At 57.1% G+C, this 7934-nt stretch overlaps 1 long non-coding RNA gene across 1 annotated transcript; it reads right to left on the bottom strand.

Moving 5' to 3' along the window:
• Nucleotides 1–1004: 1004 nt before the first annotated feature.
• LOC132008459 (uncharacterized) lies at nt 1005–2366 on the bottom strand. The gene is made up of 3 exons (XR_009401641.1): nt 1998–2366; nt 1387–1467; nt 1005–1093 (listed from the first exon to the last, which is right to left on the bottom strand). It is a non-coding gene; the product is annotated as an uncharacterized LOC132008459 (long non-coding RNA).
• Nucleotides 2367–7934: the final 5568 nt, after the last annotated feature.

The following is a 7934-nucleotide window of genomic DNA, read 5'->3' as shown; positions in this document are numbered from 1 at the left end:
TGGGCTTCTGGAAGGAAAGACAAGATTGGCTTATTGATTGATTGATTTTTAGAGAATTTATTTGCTTATTTATTTGTTTTTAAGATTTTATTTATTTATTTGACAGAGAGAGACACAGCAAGAGAGGGAACACAAGCAGGGGGCGTGGGAGAGGCAGGCTTCCCACTGGGCCCAGAACCATGGGATCATGACCCCAGCCGAAGGCAGACATTTAAAAACTGAGCCACACAGGCACCCTAAAGATTATATTTTTAAGTAATCTTTACATCCAATGTGGAATTTGATTGTACAACCCCAAGATCAAGAGTCACACGCTCCACTCAGGCTCCACTTGGCTCTTTTTTAAAACCAAGGAAAATAAAAGTTGTTATATGGTTCTCTTTTACATTATTCAGTGAGTTTTACAATTGTTTTCATTTAGGACCTGCATAATTATTAATATTTGCTTTAAAGTATCTTATATTTTTGCAGCTATTTTGAATAGGATAATACGCATTACATTCTGGATGATTTATTGATAGCCCACAGGAAGGCAAATTATTTTTACATATTGCTTTGATATCTGGTAAACCAACTACATTTTTTTTTCCCTACCGGTTCTCCTGAATTCTCAGACTTACTCTTAAGTCTTCTGTCATCTCCTAATAACAAAAGTATTAGAAGGAAGGAACCAACCTTGCTATTTGCAGAGATACGGTTTGGCTGGATTTTGAACTTCACAGGAAGGGCAAGTATTTGTTTTCTGGAACTGGCTTTTTCACTCAAGGCAATGAATCAAGTAAGATTCATTCATGTTATTATGTGAAATTGGTTCATTTGGAACTGCTGAACCATGTGTGGACGGATCCACTGGAATTTATTAGCCCAATCTCTTGTTGGTGGACTTTTGGGTGACTTTGAGACTTTTGCTATAGGGAAGAAATGAAACAAGACGAAATCAGAGAGGGAGACAAACCATGAGAGACTTTTAATCTCAGGAAACAAATTGAGGATTGCTTGGGGGAGGGAATGGGGTCGCTGGATGATGGACACTGGGGAAGGTATGGTGAGCCCTGTGAATTGTGTTAGACTGATGAATCACAGATCTGTACCCCTGAAACCAATAATATATTATGTGTTAATTAAAAAAGGGGGGGGCAGCTTTGAACGTTCTAGCCCAGGGTTTCTTGGAGCACCTGCCAAGGTCTCTCTTTTATGCCTGGGGTGGGGTGGGGTGGGGTATGGATCTGCTGGGTCTCCGCTTTATAAGATAAGGCCAGATTGTTCTCTCTAGTGGTTACAAAGCCGCTGACTAGCAATACCCCGCGGCTCCATCACCTCTCCAACACTTGGTGCTGCCCAGCTGGGTCGTTTAAGCCCTCCCAGTGGTGTCAAAGAGCATCTCACCCTGGTCGTCCTCGTGGTTCCTTCAACACCAATGAGCGGGAGCATCCCTCAGACGGTCACCGAACACGTGTGCCTCCTCTTCTTAAAAATGCCCGTTCAGGTCTTTTAGCAATTTTTCTGACGGATTCCCTGTTTCTCCTCCCCTCCCCCCACCCCCCGTGGGCTTCCAAAAGTTCTTTATGTATTTGTGATGCTTGAACTTTGCCGGTCGCACGTGGCGGGCGTCTCCTCCCGTTTTTGTTCTTGTTTTTTCTTTTTTGTTTTGTTTTGTTTTGTGGCTGGCTTTTCACTTTCTCCAAGGTGTCTCCACTTCTCTCTTCCCTCCCACATCTGTGCCAGGGGCGCCCGTGGGCGTTGCTAGTGCGCGCGCGCGCGTGCGTGTGGGTGGGGGGCTCGAGTCACTCAGAAACCTGCGTAGACCGCCCCCCCCCCCCGCCGCTCCTCCTGCTCCCGCGGCTTTGGGGAACCCCGCTCCCAGCGTGGACAGGGGAGGCCAGGGCGGCGGGCTGGAGCCAGGAGGCCTCCCCGCGCCGGTGCCCCCCCCCCCCGCCACCCCCTGTTCCCCCAGTCTCCCCCCGCCCCGGCGTTATTGATCGCTTCCGGCTCCTCACCTGGGGGCCGGGCTCCTCTCCGCTCGGCCGGGCAGCGGCCCGCTGCAGCTCGGTGCTCCCTAGGGGCGGGCGACGGGGGAGGGCCCCTCCCCGCCACCCGGCGGGCGCTCCGGAGGCGGGGGGCGGGGGCCCGGCTTGCGGCGGGGGGCTGGGCTGGGGGGGCGGAAGCTGCCCGAGCAGATAAGCACCGAGGTCGGTCCTGCGGTGAGACAGTGCGGGACGTCGCCTCCTCCCCCTGCCTCCTCCGCGCGGTCCCCGCATCCTCTGTTCCCCACTCCTCCCACGCTGGGCTCGCCATCCTGGGTGCAGACCCTGGGGTCGGGGTTTGGGGGAGTGCATGGAGGGAGGGGCTCCGGCCTGCGTCTTCAGTTCCCAGCCTCCCTTTCTCAGCTGGAAAGCGGGATTAGGAGGCTCCGCTTACTCCACGGGGCTGTTGGAGATGGAACAAGTACAGGCTGGTGAAAGCCCTCGGAGAATTTGAGCCTTTAGTAAAGGCTTCTCATTGCCCCTGCTGTACCCGCCTAACGCCAGGCTTCATCCCCCTTGCATAGATGGGAAAGTGGGGTCTCGCCTAAGGTCACACAATACAGATGAAGAGGAGGATGGAACTCTTTCCACGGTCCACAGCCTGGGGACAGAGCTAGGTTTCATAGAGCCCTAGCTCTGGCTTCTACGGAGCTATACCATGCTTATACAATTTGAGGTCCTTTTGAAGAAAAAAGACTACAAAGTCACAATACAGATTTGCTGAGACCTCTCCCAGGGTCTGGGAAAGTGCCTGAACAAGAGAGAAGCTCAAGTCCAGCTTCTCCCTTTGGTTGCCCTACCAGCAGGCCCCCTAGAAGGACTTACACCCCTCCATGGCAGACGGTCAGGCACCCATCCTGGTTACAGGGTAGGGTGGCCCCAAACAATATGGCCGGGGAGCCGCCTGGAGGAGTCCCTGCTGCAGCTGGTCCCAGCCCCTTGTGTGCCCAGGAAGCCGTCCTCAAGCCCAGCCCAGGAGCAAGGGCAGTCAGCCATTCTGGGACTGCACCACAGTAGGGCAGGGCCAGCCCGTCATGGTTGAACTTGTCACTCAGGGCCCCCTACCCCGTAGGCTGGCGGTGGCAGAGAACAGGAGAGCAGGAAGGGGGACCTAGGAGAGCAGGAAGGGGGACCCCTCTGAGGTGGTGTAAATGCTTCTGACTTACAGTCACTTGGGACTGGGATTCAAGCCCCTGCCCGGCTGTGTGACCTGGGGAAGACTCCTTCACCTCAGACTCCTCAGCTGTAAAATGGGAGGAATAATAATAGAGCCGTTACGAAGCTGTCTGAGACCATGCATGAAGGGGGACTGAGCCCTTGGCTTGTATTTATTTATCTATTTTTAACAGTTTCATTTATTTATTTGACAGAGAGATCACAAGTAGGCAGAGAGGCACACAGAGAGGGGGGGAAGCAGGCTTCCCACTGAGCAAAGATCCCTATGTGGGGCTTAATCCCAGGACCCTGAGATCATGACCTGAGCTGAAGGCAGGGGCTTAAACCACTGAGCCACCCAGGTGCCCCAAGCCCTTGGCTTTTAGAAACAAACTTCCCTTCTGTGAAATCTCCAAGCCAGGAGAGGCATTCTTCTCTCTGTTCTAGGGTTAAGTCCCTTACCCAGGGATGGACTCTGTCGCAGAGCTGAGATTTAAACCCACAAATATCTGGCACCAACGCCTTGCTTCTAACTACGGGGGGAACACGTCTCCCCTGGGGCTTTCTCCCCAGGCAGTTAAGCGCCCCTGCTAGGTGTGCATGCGTAGGGCGGGGAGCCACAGAGAACATTTGGCTTGATTCGGGGAACTGCTCCCCTTTTCTGCTTCCCTAATCTCTCTGCTCTCATGGGCACGCGCCTCTGGACTTTTTCCAACCCCGACATCTGACAACCTGGAACAGGAGAAGCTCGAGACTCTGGTGAGGGAGACAGGGCAAGTGGAGCTGGGGCGAGGCTGTGACCACGGGGTCTGGGCAGCAGTGACCCCCCAAAAGGCTCAAAGTCTTTCTGCAAACAAAAGGCTGCTGTTCTGCCTCATGGTCTGCGCAGGATTTCCACCGAGTTAGCGGACAGAACTGAGCTCTCATGCTCTGAGCTGCTCCTTTCGGCCAGCTGACCTTCCTCCCCTATGAGCCTCAGCTTTCCCATATTTGAAATGGGGGCAAGAGACCCGCAGCTGTGAGGATGATGAGATGTTATGTGTGTAAAGCCCCTCGTGAATGCCCCAGGTGGTTCAGACCCATGTGGCTGTCTGCCGGGGGAAGTGGGGTGTTGTGTGACAGCCGGAGGTGTGTGAACAGCAGAGGGGAGTCCTGCCAAGGCATGAGTTTGGGTTTCCAAGGTCTCTCTCATGGAGGGAGTGCCTTGGGGTAGGGCTGGGAACCCCAACTCTAACACTCTCCCAAATCAGGACAGGTCAGAGCGAGGCCAGGGGCCCTGGGGTGCAGAGAAGAGCAGGGAGTGGAGGTTCTCACCCCTCCTCGGGCAGGTGAAGAGGAAAGGAGGGAGGAAGTGGGTGCTTCTGGGAGGAGATGGGAGTGGCAGCCCCTGTAGGATGCAGGCCCCACCAGCTCCCCGAGGCCCCATTCCATGACTTCCTTCGTCTTTCTTTACAGATTTTCAAGGTAGGCATATTCCAAGTAGGGAAACTGAGGGCAGGAGGTGAGGTCACTTGGCCAGGGTCATGCACTGCGTGTTGTCCCATCTGTCTGGCTCTGTAGCCTGGGCTCCCAGCAGTCACGGCCTCTTTCTCATCTTATCTGCCTGACAAGGTTGTGAGTGAAGCAGCGTGATCTCAGAGGCTCAGCGGGATCCCGGGCCCTGCGAGCCCCCGCTCTGCTCTGCACTCCTGCGTCTTGCCTTGGCCTTCCTGTCTGATCTCACAGACCACCTGTCCTGCCAAGCCCGGCTGTCCACTAGGAATTCCCAGAACGCCGCACCTTCCCTTCATCAACTTGATCCCTTTGTCCTGTCCGGAGGGGCACCGGCCGTCTTCATTCAGCCCTCTCTGCTGGGCAGCCTGACCGTTCTGTCTCCAAACCAGCCCACGCCCCAGGGATGTCTGTGTCCCTGAGAAGGAAACTGAGGCCCCAACCCTAGAGGCACCCGGGGGTGCACAGCGTTGCCAGGTGCCCAGGAGGTCTCTGGGCAGGTGGGGTCCCTAGGCCTGAGGAGCGAGTACCAGATCTGGGCCCTGGCCAGGGAAGCAGGAGGGAGGAGGGAAGGCCGTGGGGAGCCAGGGGCAGCTGCCCGGCAGGTCCCTGTGCCCAGGGTAGGGAAGTTTCTTATTTCTCCTGCTCTGACTTCCCCCTTTGATTTATTATAGCCATGAAATGCTCTGCTCTCTTCTCTTTTCCTTGCTGTCCTCGGGGCTGGAGGAGCACAGGCCTCCCCAGGCGCGGGGCCTCAGCGTTGCTGCGCTCCCATCTCCTTCCAGGGGTTGAGGCCGGGTGGCCAGAAATGGGAGGTGAGTCCGGGCGGACAGGGCGGGATGAGGAAGGGCCCAGGTCTCCTAAGGCTAGCCTAGGCAGGACCCCAGGGGCCAGCAAAGTTGAGGTTGGGCAGGGCTGGGGCTGGGCAGAGGGTGTGGCAGGTGTGGACTTGACAGCAGATGGCTCCCCGGGGCGGGGGGGTGCGGGGTGGTGGTGGTGGCGGGATCTAGGCCAACTGCCTCAGCGAGGCTTGGGGATCAGGCCCTGTCAGGGTCTGAAGGCCAGGCCCGGAGTCCTCCATCCAGCACCAGCCTCCAGGTCAGATGAATGGCTTCCCTATGACCCCTCACCCCGTATTCTGATTTAATGATGACCAAAGCAGGCCTAGCATAGGCCGGCCTGGGACTAGGCTGAGAATCCAGAGTAAGGCATGAGGCGTGAACCCTAGGAGACCGCGGTCTCCTCGAGGCCACAGCTGGACATTCACCCTGTGGCCTGGCCCAGGCCAGTGAGGGCTGGAGTCCTTCTGTCCAATTTTTCAGGAGGCCTGGCGGCCAGAGCGTTTCTGCCCGCCACTGTGTGGTGCCTGTGGTAATGGGGCTGTTGGCGTTTTGCAATGGGCCGGGGGTGGGGAGGCTGCGCACACACGCTTCCTGTGGTGACTGGGCGCTTCCTGTTTTCTCAGGCGCCGGACTTGCTATTGCCGATGTGGAAACAGGGCAGCTGCGGCCCCGGGTGGCTCTGGGCCGGGCACCCCGACTCTGCCCAGAGGGGCCTAAGCAGGCCTGCCATCCCGGGGCCCAGACCTGGGGGATGGATGGCCCAAGGTGCCCCCACACCAGGTCCCCATCCCTCCCATCCCCAAGAGCGTTGACCAAGTGGAAGGGGCTGGGCGGGGCCGTCACGCAAGGCGAAGCTGGGGCCCGGGAAGTCAGAGGTCTGGGGGTCAGAGCTCTAGGCCAGGAGTCAGGGTGCATCGTTTTGGTCTCAGCTCTGTCCTTTGCTCACTGAGTGCCTTTGGCCATCCCTGACCCACGCCAGGCATTAGCTTCCTCTTTTGTGTAGTGATTGTGGCACCCCCGATCTAAAATCTGTCACCCATTTCTGCTCCAATTCTGACATGACCCTTGAATTTTATATTTCAGGAGCCTCTGCTATGGAGAAAGGCGAGCACTGAGGCTGGGAGCCCCAGAGCAGGGCTTGGCATAGGCCCTGACAGAGAGGGGTCTTGGAGAGACTCGGGGGAAGGAAGGGGCATGCCAGGCAGGGGGCCAGACTGGAACAAGGCTTGGAGATGGGAAGGCCGGGACGAACTTTGGGAGACAGGGTGTTGATGGGACAGAGAGCAGTAGGTGACAGGGTCGATCGGGAGGATTCAAAGCTGTGTGTCGCGGGGGAGATTTTAGGAACCTCTTTATTTCTGCAAACCTTGGGAAGGGGACTGATGGCGCCCTCAGGTTCTTACTCAGAAGAAAGATAAGTGGTCTTTTGGAGCGGGGGGTGGGGGGGTGCGCAAGGCCAGGGCTTCCTGCCCAAGAAGGAGATGGGTGGGGCAACATGGGAGCCTCAGGAGGGCCCCACGTCTTTCCTCCTCCTCTGTCAGCCTCCACCATGAAGGCCAGGCCTTGGGCGCTGGCATTGCCCTCTTCCCGAATGTATCTTGGTTTGTTTTTAAGCCCAGCGATTGCAAGAAGGGGTGGGGAGATGACTCTGCTTCTTGTTGAGTTTGCTGACAGCGCCCGACTTCTGGGCAAAGAGTTGCTTTGCAGGCCAAGGGAAGAGTTGCTTGGAGGCCAAGGCTTGAGCCCCCGGGGAACTGACCAGTCCACTGACTGAATCGCAACACCCTCTCAGTCTAGGAGGTTCTGAGACACCCACCTTGCATGTAGAACCCCTAAACCTCGAGGCCTGGGCAGCCCAGAAAGACAAGGACTGGTTCCAGCCAGCAAGGCCTTGGGGATGGCAAGACCCTGCGGCCCAGTCGGAGGGGCCTTCAGGCCAGCCTAGCCCCCACTGCTCTGTCCCCTGCCTTGGTGGCCCGGGCCAGCCCAAGTGCTGAGTTGGCGGCTCAGCAGCTGCTTCTGCCCACGGAGGCCCAGTTATAAATAAGCCCCGTGTGGCCAAGTCATCAAGTTCTGTCCCAGCTGCATTACCTCAGTGACCACAGGTCGGGGCTGCCCAGTGCTGGGCCCACCAAACCTGCCCACCCAGGCCAAAAGCCAGGCCAGCCTCCCTGCCTCCTGGGGTCCTCAAACGCAGGGCCTGAGCATCGGCAGCTACTCAGACCTGGGCCTCCTGGACTCAGGCCACAGCTGGGGCAGGGCCCATCCCGCCTGCTTGGGGCCAGCAGCTATTTACAAACCGAAACCGGGAGAAGTGAAGTGGTGGCGCCGTGGCTCCAGGCCCCCAGCCCCCACCCCCACTCCATCCCCGGCAGTCCCACCCCCCTCTCCCCATGGCTTCCTCTTTCCTTCTCCACACAAC

The sequence above is a fragment of the Mustela nigripes genome, unplaced genomic scaffold (genome assembly GCF_022355385.1).
Source record: "Mustela nigripes isolate SB6536 unplaced genomic scaffold, MUSNIG.SB6536 HiC_scaffold_148, whole genome shotgun sequence".
Classification (NCBI taxonomy): domain Eukaryota; kingdom Metazoa; phylum Chordata; class Mammalia; order Carnivora; family Mustelidae; genus Mustela; species Mustela nigripes.
The sequence above is the reverse complement of the archived record's forward strand: the minus strand, read 5'-3'. Positions and strand labels throughout refer to the sequence as shown.